Source organism: Pelecanus crispus, chromosome Z (genome assembly GCF_030463565.1).
Source record: "Pelecanus crispus isolate bPelCri1 chromosome Z, bPelCri1.pri, whole genome shotgun sequence".
NCBI classification, from domain to species: Eukaryota; Metazoa; Chordata; class Aves; order Pelecaniformes; family Pelecanidae; genus Pelecanus; species Pelecanus crispus.
Genome location: NC_134676.1, coordinates 4,042,685 through 4,065,102, shown reverse-complemented (window position 1 = coordinate 4,065,102; position 22,418 = coordinate 4,042,685).

Below are 22,418 nucleotides of genomic sequence, written 5' to 3'. Positions count from 1 at the left end.
GATATCCTAGGCGAGGCACAGGTCCTCCTCGAGAGTACTGTATAAAAGCAGGCACCCTACTGGGAGCTTCTTTCACCAAAAAGGGTGAAGGTACCCTAAATCAAGCTTTCTTCACCCAAAGCCATGCCCTCTCAGCTGCAAAAGGGGACCTGAGGGTCCTCGTCTCTCTGCTGAGCCTTGCCTTACTCAGAGCATCAGCTCCAGCTCTGCTTGGAAACAGGCTCCTGAAGCATCCCAGTCCTCATCGCAAAATGCCAACTGGTTTATCAATGCACTGGGATGAAGCAGATGATACTGGAAGGGCAGATCCAAGATCTCCCTGGGGTGGATGTGCTGGAAGAGGTGGGCATACAGCCTGTTTTGCTAATGATATGGATTGCAAAGTAAACAGGACACCTGCCGATTGCCTGACCATAAACTGCCTTTCTCACTAGTTTTACAAACCTCTTTCCAGGACCAAATCAGAACACGTTATAAAAAATTAAAATAAACACAGAGCAGAGCTTGTGGAAAACAAGCAAACATATAAAACACACACACACAAATATATATATATATATATATATATATATAAAAAATAGCCCAGTAAAGCTCTATTGAGATGCACATGCAGGTGAAATGCATCCTACGCCGGGTGAGAAACTGCCTTCACTTGTAAGGACATTTGCCCTACAAATGCCTCTGCAGCTCCTTCATATTATTTCTACAATAGGATTTGTCAAGCAACAGCTACAGATGTTTGCACGGAGTCTTCTCGCTTATCCAGTGATAATACCGCGTGCCTAGGACAGCTGAACAAATCATACCGCGTAAATAATAAATAATGGAGAGTTAATCAGAAAGAGGTGGTGAGCAATCTGGAGATTCCCACAGACACCCTGCCGTGAGGAAGGAAACAAGAAAATGCCCTGACCTAAGCAGGGGTGAGTCTCACACACGCACACAGATCACAGGGAGATCACAGGAGCTGTTTGCAGATCACTTACCGAACATGAATAATTCAACCAGAAGCGGCTGGAAGTGTGAGAACAGAGAGATGGGAGCTCACCACTGCTGCTTTGGCAGGCTTTATTTTATCGAGCAAGGCAAAGAAACCACGAGGCCCAACAAAAATCCTTAGCCTAGCATTGCCAGTGTCGTGACTTTACTGTGAATCTCGTGATACACAATGTTTTACCAGATCCCCAGCTGATGATGAGCATCCTTTCCCTTTCTGCTCCAGGCAGTTTTGTGATTATTTGGCTGGTGGTTGGGAAAACGATGCATTTTTTTGAAACCTTTAGGACCCACCAGCAGTCCACTGCCTAATTACACAAATCATAGAATCACAGAATGGTTTGGGTTGGAAGGGACCTTTAAAGGACATCCAGCCCAGCCCCCTGCCACGGGCAGGGACATCTTCAACTGGATCAGGGTGCTCAGAGCCCCGTCCAACCTGACCTGGGATGTTTCCAGGGATGGGGCATCTCCCACCTCTCTGGGCAGCCTGTGCCAGTGTCTCACCACCCTCACTGTAAAACATTTCTTCTTTATATCCAGTCTAAATCTCCCCTCTTTTAGTTTACAACCATCACCCCTTGTCCTGTCACTCCAGGCCCTGCTAAAAAGCCTGTCCCCATCTTTCTCCTGAGCCCCTGCCAGCACTGCCAGGCCGCAGTCAGGTCTCCCCGCAGCCTTCTCCTCTCCAGGCTGAGCACCCCCAGCTCTCCCAGCCTGGCCTCACAGCAGAGCTGCTCCAGCCCTCGCATCATTGCTGTGGCCTCCTCCGGCCCCGCTCCAACAGGTCCATGCCTGTCCTGTGCTGAGGACTCCAGAGCTGGATGTAGTACACAAAGCATCCACCAACAAAAAAAAGAGGCATTCCCTTCGAGGGATCAGACCAGCTAACAACTTCCAGGCTTCCTCCCACCCCCAGGGACCTCTCTGGGAAAAGACACAGTGCTTGGAGACTGGCTCACAGCCTTCAGGTTCCTCTGGAAGAGCTCATGCTTCAGTGGGGCTCAGCTCTACAGGAGAACGGATGAGGAAAAAAAAGGTGCCAAGGAGGAGGATGGAAAAGAGAAGAAACAAAAAAGGGTGGAAAAAAAAAGAAAGGATCAGGGATGTTCTCTTATCCTTATTCTGAAAGGAAAACACAAGTAGGGTTGCTCCTGTAGGGACAGGTTAGCAGCCCACACCCAACACATTATCAGGAGGACTGGAAGCCTGTAAGCAAATAAAAAAACATGGAAAAAGGCAGAGATGGTAAAGACACATGGTGGAAGTCAAACAGAGCTTTGGTGCAACTTGAAGAAAACCAAAACTCATCCCCCTGAAAGCACGTTGCCATGTATTGATTGCCAAGAGGAAGACCCTTGTTGTCCAGTATTGAGGAGCAGCTCTCCCACATGAGGTCTGAAACGGGGCTGGTGACTGCCCAGTGAGCCCAGCGAGCCCAGGGACTCCTCATCCCCAGAGAACTGGAGGTTTCAAGGAGGGATTTGACAGAGAGGACCCTGCCTTAGCAGGATTTCCAAAGGTCCCCAATGGAGAGACATGCTCCACTGCTAGAGACACACTGTGGGATTCAGGAACCCTTTGGGAATTGCTGCCCTGCATCTACACGTGCATTGCCCTGCTTCAGTTCACTCCTACGCACTGCACTGCTGCCAGGCCTGGATTTGGCCCAAAAACTGCACACCAAGCTCCTCCAGCTGAACTGGAAGAAAACTGCTGTGCCTGTTGATGACACACCGGGTCATAGCCCCCTCGCATAAAACATATTTCTTGATATTGCATGAAATGTATCTGATTCAAAAATTACAGCGATAGTACAAGACATTCACCCAAGATCACAACACAAAAATCCCAATAAATTTGGTTCTCAGGGTAAACCAGATGAGAAGCATCCAGGTGTCCCAAGCTAGCTGCAAACCTTTGATATTACCAGCAAACAATTCTACGCTTTCAATTTGTCCTTGAACATAAAAATATTGACTCTATCCACACTTTCTCCCATTCTTAAGCTACTTATGGTTAATCTTCTGAATGAAAAACATCCTTCAGCACCATTGCCTGTAGCATCCTTGATCTAGAAAGCTCAGTCTGGAAGTGACATCTCAGTGGTGTCTACTACAGATGCTCTATTACCCAGAAAATTTCACTTCAATCTTTAGCATAAACTGAATATCTCTGGTAGGAAACCTGTTCGTTGCCAAGAGCTAGAGAGGCCTTTATAGACGAAACACAGGCCACACATGACATATCTCCGCGTTACCCCAAAATAATTACTTGGCTACGCACCGCATCTGTTCCTCAGGGCTCTGGGTTCCCCACCCTTGTTTTTTCATTTCATGCAGAAAAAATAACTAATTAATATGTCTGACAGATGTTCTTTGAAAGAGATATCACATCTTCAAAACTCAAGGTGATGAAAGGAGTAATCGAGTAGATTAGACTGACCAGAAAAGCAAGGATTGTAGCATGACAGTGGAAAGCACAGCTTTAAATCTTTCTCTGATATTTATAATGGTTTTATTTGCATATCAAACTATGTGCCGATTAGCTGTATATAAATCTATGATGAAATTATGCTGTGTAGCTCTCCAGCATGAAGAAACGCCAGGGCTGGGCTGCATAATCACCCTTAACTCTGCCCCTCCAGGTGTTCCCATTCTAGCTCACTCCTAATGATCGTGTACTATTTCTCAATAACACAACTGAACAATGTGCATCTTTTGCAACCACATAGACGTATACGCAACATTTCCGTATACTATAAGCTACTTTGTGCGTGGTGGGACCTCTGCATCTCCTGTGGCCAATTCAGGATCATTATTTTTTTCATTTTCCTCCAGCTAGTTACATCTGCCTGCTGCCCCTTGTCTCAGACTGCCATCTCTTTAGGGCAAGCTTTGGCTCTGTCGAGGTTTTGTGCAACCCCGTAGGAAAATGGGGATCCTGCTTGAAGACCTGTAGATGTGGGTGACACTTCCCCACCGGTAAAATGCCTTCCATGATGAGTCTGGGAGGCCTTGTGGGATGCAAACAATAATAGAGACGCATGCTCTCATTTTACATATCAAGAGGAACGTGGGGAAGCAACAGCTTGGTAGGGCAGCAGCACCACCTGCCTCAAGCGTCCACTGGAAGGGATGTGCACTTGTAGTCAAACTAGCCACCTCAATGAGGTCTTTGTGCTCCGCCAGATATCTGCAGAAGGCAGCATGCAAAGCTGGAGCCTACGGCCCTGTCTGCAGTCACAGCTAGCACCGGTTACAGCCAGCACTGCCTGAAAATTGAGCCAGCCACCCTGCCTGCACAGGCAGGGAAAGGTCTGGGGAGAAGGGGTCCTGTAGGGCAAGCAGTGCCGGTGCTCCACGTGGCTTTGTCTAGACGAGGAACACTGGTACAAGTCCCTGTACAAATAAACCACATGATCCCAGCTCATCCCAACACCTGGATTCAGTGGTTCTACCCGCTTTCAATACTTGGAATTGAAAATGAAACTTAATATATTGTGGTGTTGTGACAGTTATGGCCCAGTTTTGTCCCCCTCCCTCTCTTGCCCCCTTCACCAACCTGCCTCTTTTACCCTAGGACAGCCACATTATCTCCCATGATGTTCTACACGTACAGACCACTGGTCAGGAGCAAGTCCCTAAAACCAGTGCCTCTGCTCCCTCCCAGCTCCCTTCTGCTGGGGTACCTAAAGGCGACTGGTTCTTCATAGCCTTACAATGACACAAACAAGCCATCAACTGGGGCAAGTGCTACAATGGGCAACTGTACCGTCTTACGGTTACTGCCAGTCTCCCTTCATTCACCTAGGGCCACCAAATTAAGGTAGCAGGAGGTTCAGGACAAGGAAACAGAGGTGGTTTCCCTGCAGCAGGTGGTGGATCTGCAGAACTCCTTGCTGAAGGACTTGCGGGAGCAAGTGTGCACGGGCTTCAGGAGAGACTGCATGATCCACTGGGATTAATAAACAGATGCACCACTACAGGATCAGGAAATCCCTGTCACTGGAAACAGGTCTTTTTATGACCAATTAGACCAAGAGAAAGAGCTTCATAGTACAAATTTCTTGCCACTGTCACCATGAGTATTTGGTTTGCAGGTGACTTATGGCCCCAAGCAAGGGCAGCATCACTGCATATGAGGCACCATACAGAGATACATCAAAAGAGTTTCCACCTCAAATGGATGGGACAAACACATCGTGGGATGCATTTTACCAGTGGGGAAGTGTCACCCAGACACCGTGTAAGACATGATGCACTGAAAAGCTGTGCCCAAGGTGGGAATCAAGCCTTGATCTCCTGAGCCACCCTTCCAGTTTCTAATGACACCCCTGTCCCTCATGGTTGATAGACACTGGTCCCGCCTGCCTCCCCTGTAGCTCATACACTGATGTATCTCAAGAAACACCTCTTTCCACATGGAAATCTTGCCCAGGTAGCAAGTGAAAACTCTGGATATTAATGGAGGAGCAGCAACTCTCTGGGATAGCCAGAAATCAACTCTACAGCATTCAATGTGTGTGGGACACACCACTGAGGGGAAGCAACTCTCCTGTTCATGCACCCACAATGCATTACTTACCTTCTTGATGATCTCATGATGCCACTTTTGGGTTGGGATCGATAAACCACTCTGAGCTTTCCCTGCAGAAGTGCTACCAAGTAGGTTTTCTTCCAGGAAAATCCCAGACATAAACAAGCCATCCCTAGAGATGATGTGAAGGGGACCAAGGAATGAGCCTGGACTCCTCAAGACCACTTTTTTGGGCCCACCTGAGGCAGCAAGTTTGACTAATTTGAGCGATTAGGCACATATTCAGACATAAAATATTAATATGAGAACAAATCAAAGGCAGCTTGGCTGGCTGGGCTCCTGCTTTGAATTCATTACATACATAAAAAAAATAAAAAAGAAGAAAAAAAATAAAAAAAGGTTTTATCTTTTCAAGTACGTCTGAAAAGGTATAAATTCCTGCCCGACTGCAGCACTTGGCCTCGCTGTGCTGGTAATTGGAACCAGCGTGCTCCGCTTCCCGGGCGTCCCATTCAAAAGCATGACAAGGAAGCATTCAATTTTTCAATAGGAAATTTCATCGCTGGAAAACAATCCACCTTCCTTGCCTCCGAAGAAAAGCTGGAGGGTGAGTTCTCTCCTTGACCATGGTTTCGGCTTACTGTCAGCCCCGGCCAGAGCTGCTAGTGGGCAGGAGAAAAGGCTGCAGCACTGATTGCTCAGACCATCCCAAAGCCATGAGATTGCCCTCAATACTGAGCTCAGTGCTTTTTTTTCCTTGTAAACACATCAGGTTCGTTTTTTTTTTTTTTCCTTTGGGAGAGCTCAGAGGTTCAGTTTGCAACTTTTCTTTCCATAATCACACAGGACAAACATGCTCAGATTTTGTCGTAACAGTTTTCCTGAGATTTTCAGCTTTCCACTCAATTTCAGACCCAGGACTTTATGGAAAACACCCAGGTGTATTCAAGGGCCATGCTAACATGCAAGGGGATATTTTGCACAGGGATTCCTCAGAGACAGAGCACACTTCAAGTGGATTTTTATGAGTTTGGGACACCCCTAGCCAGATAGGACTGAGCAAAAACCACCTTATACCAACAGCTTCTTTTAATAGCATTTTTTACCTTCTTTTTAGTTCCTAAACTTGGTGCCTTAGAGAAGTTTAACAAGGCTTCAAAGCCACACAAACCCATGAGAAACTCCAGCAGGACTCAAGAAAACCAAGCAACAGGCAAAGGGACTAGGCAGTGCGATGGCAGATGAAATGCAGCACCGACCACCAAAAAACCAATGCAAAACAACTTCTGACAGTTGGTAGTGTTAGGTTAATGGTTGGACTGGATGATCTTAAAGGTCTTTTCCTACCTAAACAATTCTATGATCCTATGATCAAGCTTCAGGATTAAACAGACTCAGAAGCAATCATCCTGTGCTTCTGTACGCATAGTGCAAATTTAAAAATCAAAATTTACTTCTACTTTTAAATCTTACTTGAAAAGTTATTTTCCTCTATTATTTATGTATTTTACAGCATTAACTAATAGCTCCCACTGTAATGGCTTATTTATGTACTTATAGAAAAACTGCATTCTGCAGCTGCCTTCACCTGCTTTCTGAGCCATCCCTGGGACAGAGCTGGGAGAGGAAGGACTCCCTCCATCACGCAGTCTTGGTGCCTTCCTCTATCACATCACATGCATGGCCAGAGTGATGGATGAGAAAGCAATCACAGGCAATGCACAAAGGAGTTCCTCAAAAGTACATCAAACTCCATCTTTACACCTCTTTTCCCCTAGTATCTCTAGAAGAGGGTTGTCGTAGAGTTGTTCTTAACTGATAGATAGAAACAATCTTCTAACTCCCAGTGCAGCATCGTTAGGGTACTTTAAGCCGTACTTAGGGTACTTTTAGCTGCCACGAGCTGATCGGCAATGGGAATTTCCAAAGCAGACTGGTGTGTGACTGGGAGTGCAGACCTGGACCAGTAACTGATGGCACAAGGGGCGGGAGATGGGCAGACAGGTAAAGCTGAGGGCAGCAGCTGGAGTAGAATAAGGAAAGCTTAGCACAAAGTATGAAGTCACATGGAGTGTGGGATATTTTGGGGACTGGATAATCTTAAAGGTTTTTTCCAAGCTAAACAATTCTATGATACTATGATTTTGGGCAATGGGGGCACTTGCTGTTCCTCCACTCCAGTAGGAGATCGTGCTTTCTCCCCAAGAAACCAGGGTACAGTTCCCCCAAGCCTACACTGAGTTAGGCATAGGATGCCTTGCACAGCCCTGAAGGAAGGCATAAAGACTACAGCATCAAAGTACTGGAAGAGTCCTCAACACGTCTTCTGGTTCACCCCTGACCCAAAGCAGGGATCCCCAAGGACACACAGGAGATGCTTGTCTAGTTCAGGACTGCCATGGATGGATCCACAGCACTGACAGGCCCCTGGTGTTTCACCAGCCCTTCCTTTAGAAGTACTTTACTGCCCCAAGGATCTGCTCTCAATGTGCAGACCCATCATTGGAGCCTACTCACACCCCAACAAGCCAAGAAAGTCAGGCAACACTTTATCTCTGCTGGACTTCATCCTGGCCTTGACACGCAAGACTTGGACCCTCCTGTTGGACTCAGACTCCAAGCCCTAATCCAGACCTGAACACCAGTGCTTATCGCTCTCCCTGAGCACTAAGGATCACACTAAACCCCAACAAATTTTGGAGCAAATGAAATGCAAGCACCTATTTTTGCAAGCCAGGATCACCTTTGTTGAGCCGCCACCAAAGTTTTTCCTAGAAGTCATTAACTGTGATGGCCAAAACATGATTCTACCTCGCTCCTCTCCTGCCTCTTCAAGGGCAGGATGGCAGCACTTGAGTCGCAGCAGCGCTGATTGTCCCATTGTTCCACAAAGTGGTTCCTCTCCTGCAAATTGAACACTGAGAGCCATCAGAGAGAGCCCCGGACAAAGGGACCAGTGCCTGTTTCTGGGATTATTAGAGAGAAGCAGAAAGAAGCCTCTTGAGGAGTCTTCGTGACACTTAACGTGACAGCTGAAAATAATGGATAGGACAAAACAGAGCAAAGATGATTTAAATTAGGCAACTCCCGGAAAGTGGTGTTCACTTAGGCTTCCAAAGGAGAATTGCTATTTCTTAGAAATGCTAACGCTCACGTCTGTGCGCACTCCCCCTTCGCAGCGTATACACACACACACATCCCTTTTTAGGTGCTCTATAGAGCATTTGTTCAATTTGCCAGTGGACACTGCATCCCTTCCATTAGGAGATGGAAAAGGTGTAAATGAGCAACATCAGCTGCAGCTCATCAATCCTTAAACAAAAACAGCCTTTAATTTCCATCCGCTGCCAAAAGTTCAAGGACCTGTAGGTAGAGATTTACATATACATGTTCCAGAAATCATTACACAGCTCCTCCAAAGTCACCTGGAGGAGAGGGGCCTCACTCCCACTCAAGGGGTTTGACCCAGACAGAATGACAAAGGCTCTGAAGAATCTTTAGTGCCATCTCATGCCAGCCCCAGCTCAGTGGGATCCACGTGGGGCTCATTTTAAGTAACAGGCATCTCCCATCTACGCACATCACCTTGCTCCTGTCGCAGGAGCTCACCTGGTGCCTGGCAGCACCCTTCGGGACTCACCCCTCTTCTGATGCTACATCTTCTGCCAGGGCTGGACCGAGATGAAGTCACTCTGAGCGCGCCGTGGTATCAGGGGAGCCCTGGGCATCCCCTCTGGGCTCCCTGGACATCTGGGTACAGCTTCCCAGCTCAAGCAAAGCATTTCCCAGTGGCCCTGGCCACCTGAGATCCAGGCTGGCTTCTCCCATCCATGCTCTCCCTTCTGGGAAACACCAGCAAGGCTGGAGCAACGCCACTACCGAACCAAAGCACTACCTTGAGAGCTCGTTCCCTTTGCTGTGGCTGTCCTACCAAAGCAGCTCCTAAGTAGCCTTATTGGTGGGTTCCTTATATTTGCTGCCATCTCCATAGCTACTGCCAAAAGCCTCCCTGTTTTCTGCCAGGACCCCAAGAAGTCCACACTGACCACAGTGGCTTGCTGTGCTTCGGTGCAGACTTGAAATGGCTGGTCTCAAGTAGGCACTGCCAGGTATTACCAGCTGAAATCGTGTTGGTGGTGCTTCCTCCACTCCCCATGTGCCGGGACCTGCCCAGGTCTGTCTCTTCTCCTCCTCATCCTCATTTCATCAGTGCACTGAGAAACCCTGCCTGGGGCATCTGCTGGACCGGGGCACCCGGGGGTCCCACAGGACATTTGCACCTGCATCGCACCAGGCAGGATGTCTCTGCACCCGCTCCATCTACGACCATGCTCCAGGCACGGGGTCACACACGGAGGGGCTGAGGGACAACATCCCACCCTCTCTCCAACAGTGGCTGTGAGTGGGGCTCAGTCCCCAGAGGACTTCCCAAGGCACGGGGAGCTGAGCGGCAGCCCCAGCTGCGTGGGTCTCAGCGTGGCTATCACACAGCCTCCCTCACACTGTCATCACCCGGCTGCTTGTCTGAGCCCCGGAGACCCAAACCAACCCATTTTGCAGAGTCTTAAGGCTAAAGCTTTAGTCATCAGCCCAGGCTACTTCCAAGAGTCATTCACTGGTGTTGGGACCAGCATTCCTCCTCACCCAGATGGCAGCTGTCACTCCCATTTTACTCAAAACAAGAGCTTTGGGACACAATTCCCCATCTGGGAGCATGATGGGGAATCACCCCTAAGACCTAAGGACTCCTAAGAGCCCTAAGTCCAAGCCCTGCTTGGTTTGGGCTCTAGAAGCACAATTTCTTTCTCTCTCCCTCTTTGAGAAGGCAGCAATGCTCAAGCCATTCTCAGTCTGGCCAGGGAAGCAGGAGAGGGGTGGAGAGATACGCACATTGCACAGGGTGAGCTAGCAAGCTGTCTGGTTTCAATAGATTTGCGTATGCTGCGGTGGCAATCTGTCTTTCCAGGCACAGTGCTTTGGTTTTATGACCTGAAACACCATGCAAAGCAGCTCATGAACATCTGAGGATGCAGCCCGGCAAATCCTGCACTCATCACTGCGACAGATAAAAGCCTGTTTAAAATGGCTCCCCATGCACGAAGCCCTCTGCAAGCACCAGTATGCAGTAATGGGTATGATAGAGGCAGGGGAGAAGGAGGAGAAGGAGGAGGAGAAGGGAGAAGGAGAAGGAGAAGGAGGAGAAGGAAGGAGAAGGAGAAGAAGGAAGAAGGAGGAGGAGAAGGAAGGAGAAAGAGAAGGAGAGGGGAGCACAAGAAGGAAGGAAGAGGTCTCTGAATTCATCATTAATATATTTAATGGAAGTGGAGCAATGCCTGGATCCATTCGGCATGGAGTGAGGCCACCGTACTGTTTTCTCCCCAGGCAGTCAGTAAAGCAGCTCACCTCCTGTCCTCTGCTTGGCACAGATAACCAGCATGGAGAAGACCCCAGAGAGGAGAACAGATGAGTTATGGGAGAAAGATGCTGCAGAAACGCCAACCAGACACTCTCTAACAGGAACGTGCCAGGCAGCATGGAAGGTGAAAACCAACCTGCACCCATGGATGCGCCGTTCTCTTTCTTTCTTTCAATGCCATTTGTGAAAAAGGTGACTCAGGAAAATTGGAAAGGAAACCACGGGTGGTGTGAAAGTGGGACAAGAGAACATCTGTTCTCGAGCCTCACAGCTGGAAGGCTCATCACCTGCCCGTGCTATGGCTGCAAAGGGCACTCTGGTCCAGAGAGGGCTCGTAGGAGAGGAGAAAGCTGCCTGCTGGGCTTCCTACTCTGGGATTCATCCAGCACATGCACACACCACAGCTGAGCTGGAGGACGAGGGGCCTCACCCCGCTCCCACCCCTGCCCGTGAGCCCCCATGCGACCTCACATCTGGCAACATCTGCTTAGGGCATTCACTAAACACTGCATAAAAAGACCACCACAGGTCAAGACGTGGGCATGATCCACCGCTGCAAGGTGACCCATAGGGTGGGAGGGCAGTGGGGTGCAGGAGTGAACGGAGCACCTGTCTGATGGGCAGATGTCCCCCTGTGATGCTCCTCTGCTCCTTACTCAAAATCAGCCAGAAAACGGCTACTGGAGCTTCTCAATGCAGAGCAGCCTGAAAAGCAGTTCACAGTAGGCCTGCCATGCCACCACAAATAAGTGTGCAAGAGAGATAGGAATACATATGGAAATATTTGGGATTTTATCACCTTCCTGAAGCATGAACAAAGAGGGAGTGCAAATTACCACTTTTTATTACTGCTGACAAGAAGTTTGTGAAGTATCAAATGCTGAATATGCTCGTGATACTGTAGGTGGGAAAATTCTTACAGATAATCTGATCTACTCTAATCTATCTCTCGATGTATTTACAGTACCACAGTCCTCCTGTGATTTTGGAGTAGTATTTCAGAGGTGATGTTCATGAAGCTAAGATTGAAAAGTGAGAAAACCCCCAGTTCAACTTGTGCTTCACTGGAAAGAAGGAAAGAAAAAGAAAGAAAAAAAAGAAATAAAAAGGAAAAAAGAGGAAAAGAAATGAAAAGGAAAAGGAAAAGAGAAAAATAAAAAAGAAAAAGAAAGAAAGAAAAAGAAAGAAAAAGAAAAAAGGATATGGAAAAATAAAGAGAAAGAAAGAAGGAAAAAAGAAGGAAAATAAAAGGGAGGGAAAAGAAAAAGGGGGTAAAGAAAAAGAAGAAAAAAGGGGGGGAGAAAAAGGGGAAAAAAAGAAAAAGAGGGGGAAAAGAAAAGGAAAAAAGGAAAGGAAAAAAAAGGAAAAGCAAAAAGGACAAGAGAAAGCTAGCAAGCAAGAAAATCTAGAGAATTGATAGTTTCCAGATACTAAAGGAACAACCTCAAGTCATTTTTTAAAAAGTCCAAGTCCTTCCTAATAAGATGCCTAACAGTCTGTGAATTATACAGCCATAAAACTTCTACTTACATGTGACATTTGCTGGTAGGAATAAATCAGGGTTCAGAAAAGAGGAGACGCTTTGTAGTTCAATGGGTATTATCCTAATTCTAACCGTATTAGTGGTGGTCTGAAAGCAGGACATTGTCATCCAGACAGACGGACGATGTTCATAACCAATGGTAATTTGTAGGGCGCATAATTTGCTACTACCAAAATAGCACAGCATGTGGGTTTTTTTGCCCTTTTTAGTATATAGTCGTGTCGTTTCTTTTGGCTTGTTGAAAGAAATCTGCTCTGCACAAGCGGAGCAAGAGCTCAGACCTTCAGCAGCTCATATAAAACAGGTGGCCAGGCATCAGGGGAAATACAGCTTTTTTGAAAAAGCTAATAAAATAAACAGATGATTATAGAAAATGGAGATGAAACCAGCTTCTTTTTCAAAACCAGAAAGTCAGAGACTAAGTTTAGACTGAGCAAATGCTGATTGAAAACACACCCTGCCATCACCTCTCTGAGTTTTACCAACACACAGAGTTTTCACCTAAAAAAACTATTTAGGAAAAGAAGAGTCATCTGCTCAGGGCTGATCATCTGCAAGCCCATGATGCAAAGATCAGCTGCCCCTGGCTTACCTGGCTGTTGGCTTAACACCAACCAGGCTGGGGGCTCATGAAAGTCAAGTTAAGATAGAAACTCGCCGTCTTAAGCCTTCATCTCTACCATCATCATCTCCCCACCACACGAGAGTGCGCAGCACTTACGTGAAAGTTGAAATTTGGATCTGGTTAAGTCCCAATCCTTTAATTTTCCATGGGGAAAATGTTAGGAGGTATCTCTCCTGCACGCTCCAAGGCCACTCTCTTAAACCGTTGGTTATTTCATGGTTGTGATGCACCAGTAAAATAAAATAGAAGGGAAAAAAATAAAGCCAAAACCCACCCCAGAAAATAAATGCCTGTATCCCTAACAAAGCAGTAGGGTGGAGCCAGCACACCCTTATATTTAGCTGCAGGCAAAGCCTTAAAGTTGTAGCACATGTATTTTCCATGAATCACATCAAGGCTGCAAGATCAAAAACCCCCAAACTCCCTATTTGCCCTGCTCTGTCTCTCACAGGGCACACCAGGATAGTTGTTATCACCATTTTAATTTTATTTTCTGAGCTTGAGAGGTTTGGGATGGATCAGAGACTTCAACAAGCTCAGCTGAAGTTACCTCAAGCTAAATTAAGTGCAGTTTCCCACAACCCTGAATTATCAATTTATTTTTTTTACAGTGGAAAAAAGCAGTTATCAGGCTTAAATCACACCTCATAATATTTAGAAAATGCTTAAGGGCTGATTGCTAGTCTCAAAGGCTCCGAATTCCTCCTATCTCTGCCTGACCCAGCAGAGCAAGCTTGGGTGGCAGCCAAGGTCAAAGCCCATCTGCAGAGGGCATGATCTGCTGGGATGTCCAACACAAACAGACACAGAGAAGAAGGGAAAACGGGAGCTACGGAGAGGCAACGGGACCTGCCTCCAACCCCTCCTGAGGCCACATCCAGTCCTAACCGCCCCACTGCCTCCCTCTTGGCCTTGCAACTCACTTTCGCTTTCATGCAATGCCAAGAGCCCGGGTGCCGCGGCAGATGCCACGCACTGAATTGCAGCTTCCTTTGCCAAAGCGCGGGGACAGCAGAAGGCTCGGCCAGCCCATAAAAATTAGCATCTGCACTTTGCCACTTGCACAGCTGTACCATGACAGCAGGGTCTGGAGCCGAGGTTATCTACGGGGACGTGTGGGGGAAAGGGAAATGAGTCCATTGCACCACAGCAGAAGCTGCCACTGACCTTCCAGAGATCCCTACACAAGCTTCAGGGAAAAACCTTAGAGTATTGAATGGGAGATTTCACCTTTCTCAGTGTTTTCCATTTAACTTCCCAGCAAAGCTGAATGCAGAAGAATGTCTGAAAACCCTCAAGAGAAGAAATCAATTGTTTGCTTTCTGAGCAAGTACCTACAGAACTTGTTTGGTCAGTCACCACTCATTTTCTCTTTATTCCATCAAAAGGATCATTCCCTCAACAGTCATAACACCTGAGAGCAGGACAACCCACAAGGATCCACACGCTCCAAATGGCAACCACCGCTGGGTCAACCCTGCCTTAGACAATAAAAGACGAAAGCACCAGCCAAGCCCATGCTCTCCCATGAAAGCCTGCCTCCGCTTCCAGCAAAGAGATCTGCTCCCTTTCACTGATGCTTCAGCAATATTGACCCCATAGTCTATTTTTTTCATGTATTTTAAGAAAATACTGAAAATATTTCTTCTTGAGACTGCCGTCCTTCCCACACCTCTCACCAGGGGACAGGGAGGTCCCCTGCAGAAACACAACATGCTGCTGTGGCTTCCCCCCTGTCAGCATCATCTCCAACATCAGATCAGTAGCGAGGACTGAAAAGCCATTTTTCTTCTCCATGCTGCATTTTCAAGCTGAGCAGAGACCTGGGATCTCCCTTCTCCTGCACAGGGCCCTGTAACAGCACCCGACATTTATCCAGTGCTAAAGCAGGAGCATCACCATGGGCTTCAGAGCATCAGCCTCTGGAATGATGTCCCATGCCTTTCCCCAACCCTTCCCCTCCAATGCGCTCCAGAGCTGTTTGCAGGAGCTCCTTAGCACAAGTTGGAGGATGATAGAATCATAGACTGGTTTGGGTTGGAAGGGACCTTGAAGATCATCTAGTCCAACCCCCCTGCCATGGACATGGATACCTTCCACTAGACCAGGTTGCTCAGAGCCATGTCCAACCTGGCCTTCAACACTTCCAGGGAGGGGGCATCCACAGCTTCTCTGGGCAACCTGTAATGGTGAGTAGGTTTGGCTTTAGCACAAGGTTGCACCACACTGCAATGACAGCCAAGATGTGGCATGTTAGACAGTTACACCAGATGTGATTAGAAGCTGGCAATCAACTAACAATGCACACAGCAGAGCAGCTCTTCTTGCTGCACGGGCCAGCCCTGGAGGGACACCATGAGAAAAAAACCGTATTGCGGCAATGTACAGGCATTTGGAGACAACCCAACAGCAGATCTCTTGACTGAAAGAGATATTTTTGTTTGTTTGTTTTGAACTGTTGCTTGCCAGTGCAGGACCTCACGTTGGGCATTTGTCCTAGCATACAATTTGCATGCCAGATGCTCTTTCGTCTTGCTAATTGTTGAAACAAAGTGAATACTGAATGAGGTCCTTTGAGGTTGGCAGGGGCTTCAAATACGGCCAGTGTTGAGCTAATTCTGCTTCCAGTGAATGGAATAGCAAACGCACACTGGCAAAATGCTCTCTGCTTTTTTTTTTTTAATAACACAAAACTGAAAGTGCTAGAACAATGGTTCTCAGAAATCCCTTCTCTGTTAAGGTCAAACCCCTTGCTGGCCTCCAGCTTGCAGAAAGACCAGCATGGCACTGCGTACCAGAGATGGGCAAACCACCTCGCTAGGTGCAGTGGTAGCTTTATTCAGGCTCAGACGGTCGTGTGTCAGCGAACCCTTCCTTCTCCTAGTCCATGTGTGCTGCACTCTCCAGCAGAAATAAAAGGAGCCGAGCAGCAAGCTCAGATCAACGGGGAGTTTAAAAAGCTGAGCAGAACACTGGAAATAGCTGTAAGAGATAGACCTCAGAGCCTTAGCAGGTGTTTGCCAGAACTACAGGAACCTGGGGACCACAAGCACCCACCTGAAGGACTGAGTCCCACGGCAGGACACTGTGTAAGAGATGGGTAATCTACATGGGACCATAATACGTCAACTCAGGTGTGCACCACGGGAAGAAACACCTTCAGAAAGGGATCTCTAGCCCCATATCTTGTTTTTAACAGTGGCTGACGTGGGATATGCAGGAGAAATGTACAGAAAGGTATGAATGGATGGAGATGCTTCCTTCCCACTCAACCTGCCAGCTGCTGACCATCCTTCCATCTGTGAGAGGTTCCCAGGCTGGAGGCTGCATCTGAATCCTAGAGCTAGCAGTCCTCGCTGAGCCTTGAATTCATCTGACTGCTTTCTGAACCCTTTTATACCTTTGGCCTCCAAAATACTTGGTGCCAACAAGGTCCCCAATTTAATTATGCACTGTGTGAAAAACTATTTCCTTTTGTTTGCTTGAAACCTGCTGCCAAACAATTTCATTTCACAGCCATTCATTTCTGGGTTAGAAAAGAGACAATGAATAAACCGCTCCCTGCTCCCCTTCTCCACACCAGTCATGGTTTGACATTTCTGTCTATATGAAAGGTTTTTTATAGCCCTAAGGGGCCTCATCCGTTGTGCCTCTCTTCCTACGGAAACTGCTCCATCTTCCTACCTCCATCACTCCTTCTGCACTGGGCTGCACATTGTCCAAGATGTCCTGCAGCATGAGGTCCAGCCACGTGTCTCATGTTCTCCTTTTCCCCTCAACCTTCACCCTAACAACTTCTAACGTTCAATTTGCCTTTCTGACAGCGACTGAGATTTGAGCTGACATTTCAAAAAAGTATCCACAGTGATGCTGAGATCTTTCCCCACCTCTCTGTGGTTTTAACTACCTGGAATAATTCACTCAAGTTGGTTAATATTGTCATCTCTCTGGTCACCTGTTTAATGAAAAAAAAAAAAAAAATAGTCATCTTTCTCCAAGTCCAAGCCACAGAAAAGCCATAGCATCACTGCATCTGCAGCAGCTCCCAAAATAGAGGGTGGGCCATGTGGGTGGGAGAAGAGGACACAGAGGGATAAATGGCATCCTGGGACATCAGAGAGAGCAAGACCTTGGCCAGAACAGTGGCAGGCTTCACTGAAATGAGTTGCCCAGAGAGGTGGGAGATGCCCCATCCCTGGAAACATTCTACGTCAGGTTGGATGGGGCTCTGAGCAGCCTGGTCCAGTTGAAGATGTCCCTGCCCATGGCAGGGGGGCTGGACTGGATGACCTTCAAAGGTCCCTTCCAACCCAAACCATTCTGTGATTCTATGAGTGTGCGCATACATGTGCGCACACGTCTGGACAGCTGCTCTCCTAACTAGGACACTGCAGTCCTAAATCACAACGCTTGGCATGGCACAGGGCAGGGCAGTGTCTCCAGCTTCCTCCATCCCCCTCAATATTTATGTTACAGCCGTCTGGATTCATTTTTTGCTGACTGCGCTGGCTTGCCCTCCCTCTGCCCTCTGCAGAATTTCATTAATGCTGCTTCACTGGTTGGGGGGGAGCAAACAGTCTCTTACTTTTATTTTATTCCTCCCCTCTCCCCCCTTGGCTTCAAAACACTTTCAGAGATCTCCTCCTGATATCTACACGTAACATCCCTTGGCGTTACCCAGGGTGAGACAACACTCTGGGGCCAAATGCTGCTCCTAAATCTTAAGCCCTGGTACCAAACCAGCACCATCGGAGCATGCTGAGCACAAGGGACCTGACTGCTGAAGATCAGGACCAGAAGGGATCTTGCCATCACCACCATGGTGCAAACCTCTTCCAGGGGAGATGTAGCCCTTGAAGGCAGCAGGGTGGGGAGCCAGAGCTGCCATCTCAGCACTGGCCTACCCAAAATGGACTTTGAGCCCTGCAGCCACCCTGGGGAGAGTCAGTTATCCAGGAAAGCCAGGGATGGACCTCAGCATCTCCTCCATCGAGCACCACAAGCCTCACCTTTGCTTTGCACAGCACTGGCTGGCTGATTTTTCCCAGCACAGGAGCTCCGGGATGATGTCTACATGTTTCAAAGCCACCAGCAAGAGTGGCCACCGGGAAGCTACCCAAGCTCCAGCTGCCTCCTCTCCCCCCGCAATCTACCGTCAGCAGACACACGCACCAAGGAGTTTTCCAAAAAGGGTCTTGGAAAGAATAACGTGCTCAACTCTTATTTACCCGGGTGGGAGTTAAGCACTTCGCACCATCAGTCCTATCCAGAAATTCCAGCTTTACTCCTACAATGAAAAAGAAATATTTTTCTACACAGGGGCTGTAAGATGTTGCCGTAGCGGCATGCGTGGGTGTGCGCTTAGATATTATCTAAAGGCCCAGATCTGCAAAGATGCACATAAATCACTTGACTCCCATGAAAACAGCAAGAACAGTCATAAAATGACCCGAGTGCTGAGATCAGACCCACCCAGACAACATCAATGTGTGCTACTGAGGTGTAAAAGAGGGAGAAAGAAAAAGAGATGACACATAAAATTTTTATTCCACCTCACGGTCAGTTTGCTTCTGCATCAACTATGTTCTTCTGTGTTGATATAACACTTATTAAACTCTACTTAACTCCTCACTGGTGCAATGGAAGGTGCTGCACAGATGCTGGCTGGGGTTTCCCATGCTCACCCTGGTGTTCCCCTCTCCCTTTAGGGCAGCAGCACGGACCCGAGCTGTCACCCCAACGATCACGATGCCTTTCCCACCCCTCTCTCCTTTCTTTGCCTCTCTCCCACCTTTCCCGGGTAGATAAAAAAGCAGCCAAGCAGTTGCGCATCACCTGCTGATCTGATCCGCAAGCAAGGAGGTGAGGCTAGTCGTGGCTTCCAGGGGTTAAAGGAGAGGAAAGCAGGGAGGCAAAAACCCATGTTACCACGCAACAGGATGGAGTGGTTAGGGAGGAGGATGCAGAAAGGAGGTGACACCCTTGCTGAGGCTTTGTTGCAAGACTTGCAGGCTGCCCACCCTCACCTCCCACCCTTGGGCAGCAGGAAAAGGCAGCTGCCCCTTACTGCTCTGTCACTGGATGTGGCTGGAGAAGGCAAAGGGAAATCATTTCAGGGAGGAGGTCACCAGTGCTGACACACTCTGCATCACTGCCCGACTTCCACCGCAGCACTGGAGACCTCTGGCTTGGTCCCCATCTCCACCAGCAGTGAGCTGAAATGGGTTTCAAAGCACACAGGCGTATGGATGCACCTTCCACCCATTACCACTTGTAGATGGGCTCTATGCCAGCCGAGCTCCAAGTGGCACACAGCGAGATTGCCACAAGTGAATGGTATCTCATTTGGCACAAAGTCCCCTGATATAAAGTAAATGTGTAAAAAAAAATGCTGGACCACAGCTGAACCCAAAGCACCCCAGGCCAGCATCCTGCTGCGGCTGCTCTGGCACCAACAGCCCTCAAAATAAAAGCTTGTGAGCTTTATTTTTATATTCTTCCTTTTCATGCAAAGTGATGCTGGCGTATCTACTGTCTTCAAGGCTACAAGCACACAAGCAACACCTTTATACACATCGCCTCTGATTGCCTCCATAGCTCCTCCACGCACTCTTTGCGCGGGAACAATTAAGCTTTGCTCAACTTTTCCATTAACCAAAGCAGCCCTTAGTCATGTCTAATGAACTAACAAGTTGGGGTTTTTTATGTTGGTTTTTTTTTTTATCTGATTCAAGACTCATGTCTGCCCGGCTCAGACACATGCAAAAGGTTCAATCCCTCAGTGCCTCGCAGTCAAACATCAGTCTGGCTGCTTCTTGTCCCTGCTCTGCAGAAGCTGAATGACTATATGAGATGCCAGACAGCTCAGAATTAGGTCCAGGATTTATCCTAGGAGTGTCTGGCTGTACGGAGACTGCAGGCACCCTTAGGACTAATTTGTTAAAAGCATCCACCCAGAAAGCCTCTGCAGTCGGGTGGCAACTGCATCACATGGCTCTGCCATCACCAGATTCACCAGTGTCTAATACCACTGCAGGTGTTTCCTCACTCAAGATATTTATTCTCAAGAAACCTCGGCGTTTCAAATTCTTCCCAGCCCTCCATCAAATTTGACCCTCAGCCACAACATCATTCAAGAATTACTAGAGGGAGATATGTGGACAGAGAAAGAGCCAGGTCTTCAGATTTATTTCCTTGGAAGCCAGGCTAAAAAATGGTACATGCAATCATGGGTTCAATCAAACAACTGAACACACAATCAGTGCAAACATGGAAAAGGATGATGTTAACAGAACTGAATCTATTCCCTTTGCCACTCCAGCCACTGAAATAATCATCAGGAAAAAGTTAGTCTAGACCAACCAAGGCAAAGCCACCGAGCTGAGCTCCCCAAAGCATTTGGTAAGAGGCAGGAGAGTTTGTCCTTTCTTTTACTACCTCAGGCTACCTGCAGACTCAGGCAGGTGCCACTACACTCAGATCCACCGAGACGATTTTGCAGTCACAGTGGTTAGGGATTCATTTGGAGCTTGGCTCTGTAAAGAAGCAAGCTTAATAAAATACGTGCAAGTCTCTGCATCTACATCTTTCAGTACGTCATCTGCCCAGGGCATTATCTGCACTCTAGTTTCAAAGGTAGCTGTGATGATAAAGTCTTCATGAAAATGGGTGATCTCATCAAGCAAGAGCCAGTAAGTGACACCACTGTGAGAAAAGCTGCAATGTGAGCCTGACACCTGACCATTCCCAGCAGAAACCCTTTCCTGAGAGCTGCTACCAGCCCTAAGCCAGCTCCGTCCCAACACCCTGTCCAGTAAGCCCCACATGGCATGAGCTACCAAGGGCAGACCAGATCCTCAAAGGATTTGCTCTTTCAAGCATTGAACCCAATGCTCATGAGGATGCTTTACAGTAGCAGGCACTGGAGGTTGCCTTAGCCAGGATCATCCTCCGCTGGCAGAGCAGAATCCAGCCCTTCATTAATGACCTGCAGCTATATTGGAAACATTGGGGTATAAACCAGAATAACTCAAGAAGAGATGGCCAAAAAGAGATGGCCAACAAGAGACAACCAGCAGGTGAGGCACCACACAACCTGACCAAACTCAGCATCTGGAGGGAGCAGCCTGAATTTCACCCCTTTCCTCTGCCTTACACCTATTTTACCCCCCTCTGATCCTCTCTCCCTCCATCCCTCTCCAGTCTGCAGCATGCGGCGACGGTAATTACGGTTCACCTCGCTGCCGCGCAGCCACACCACCTCCAGGTACTTAACTTCTTTTAATCTTGCTTCATGTTTCAGTCACTGCAGCCCACTCGTAATGTCTGCTACTCTTCTTCCATCACCCTCCGATTCATCAATAGCCATGTCAGGCTTTGACCTCCAATTTTCTAACTGCTCAGCTAAACCACTCTGCCACTGGCCCCGTTCCTGCCTTTGTTAAAAATGAGGGGGGAGCCTCATTTGCTTTCTTATTTGATCATCACTTCACTTCTGTGGTGTGCACTCTGCTTCCCTGTCTCAGAAACCCATCAACCAGCCCCGTTCGAGACTGGCGCTGGGGCTGTTGTTACCTTTAACGAGAGGAAATTATGGTTAATGCTTAATTTTTTTTTTCCCCCCTCCTTTAATTTATTTTTTTTTAATGGCTTTCCCAGAAAAAGCAGCTTCGGCAGAGTGCTGCCACCTGAATGCTAATGAATGCTGAAGGGACCCGACATGTCTGCCTCCCTGCCAGACATCAAATTGATTTTCAAATTGCTTTGATGACATAAGGTGCTTGCACAGTTTGGACCCGTGTGATTACCTGAGTGTTTATCTCAGTGGGCTTTTCCACTCGCCTGCTTTAAAATAACCCAGGCTGACTGGATTGGACCTTCGCGATGGAGGTTGTGGTCCCCCCAGGCTGCTGCCAGCCCACAGGAGCCTGGTCTGAATTCGGATAATTTGGATACGGCTCCTAGCTGAGCCCCAGCAAACAAGAGTGTGGGGGACAGTTTGCAGCTGAACCTCAACTACATCTTTAGCCCTTTGCTTTCAGAGGACAAAAAAACCCCAGAGAGGTGGGAGATGCCCCACCCCTGGCAACACTCAAGGTCAGGTTGGACGGGGCTCTGAGCAACCTGATCCCGTTGAAGATGTCCCTGCCCATGGCAGGGGGCTGGACTGGATGACCTTCAAAGGTCCCTTCCAACCCAAACCATTCTGTGATTCTAAAACATGGATGGTTCAGTGCTAGGAAAGGGTCTTGGGTGTCTAATGAAACTACAAAATAAATTTCTTTTGGGGAAATTAGGCC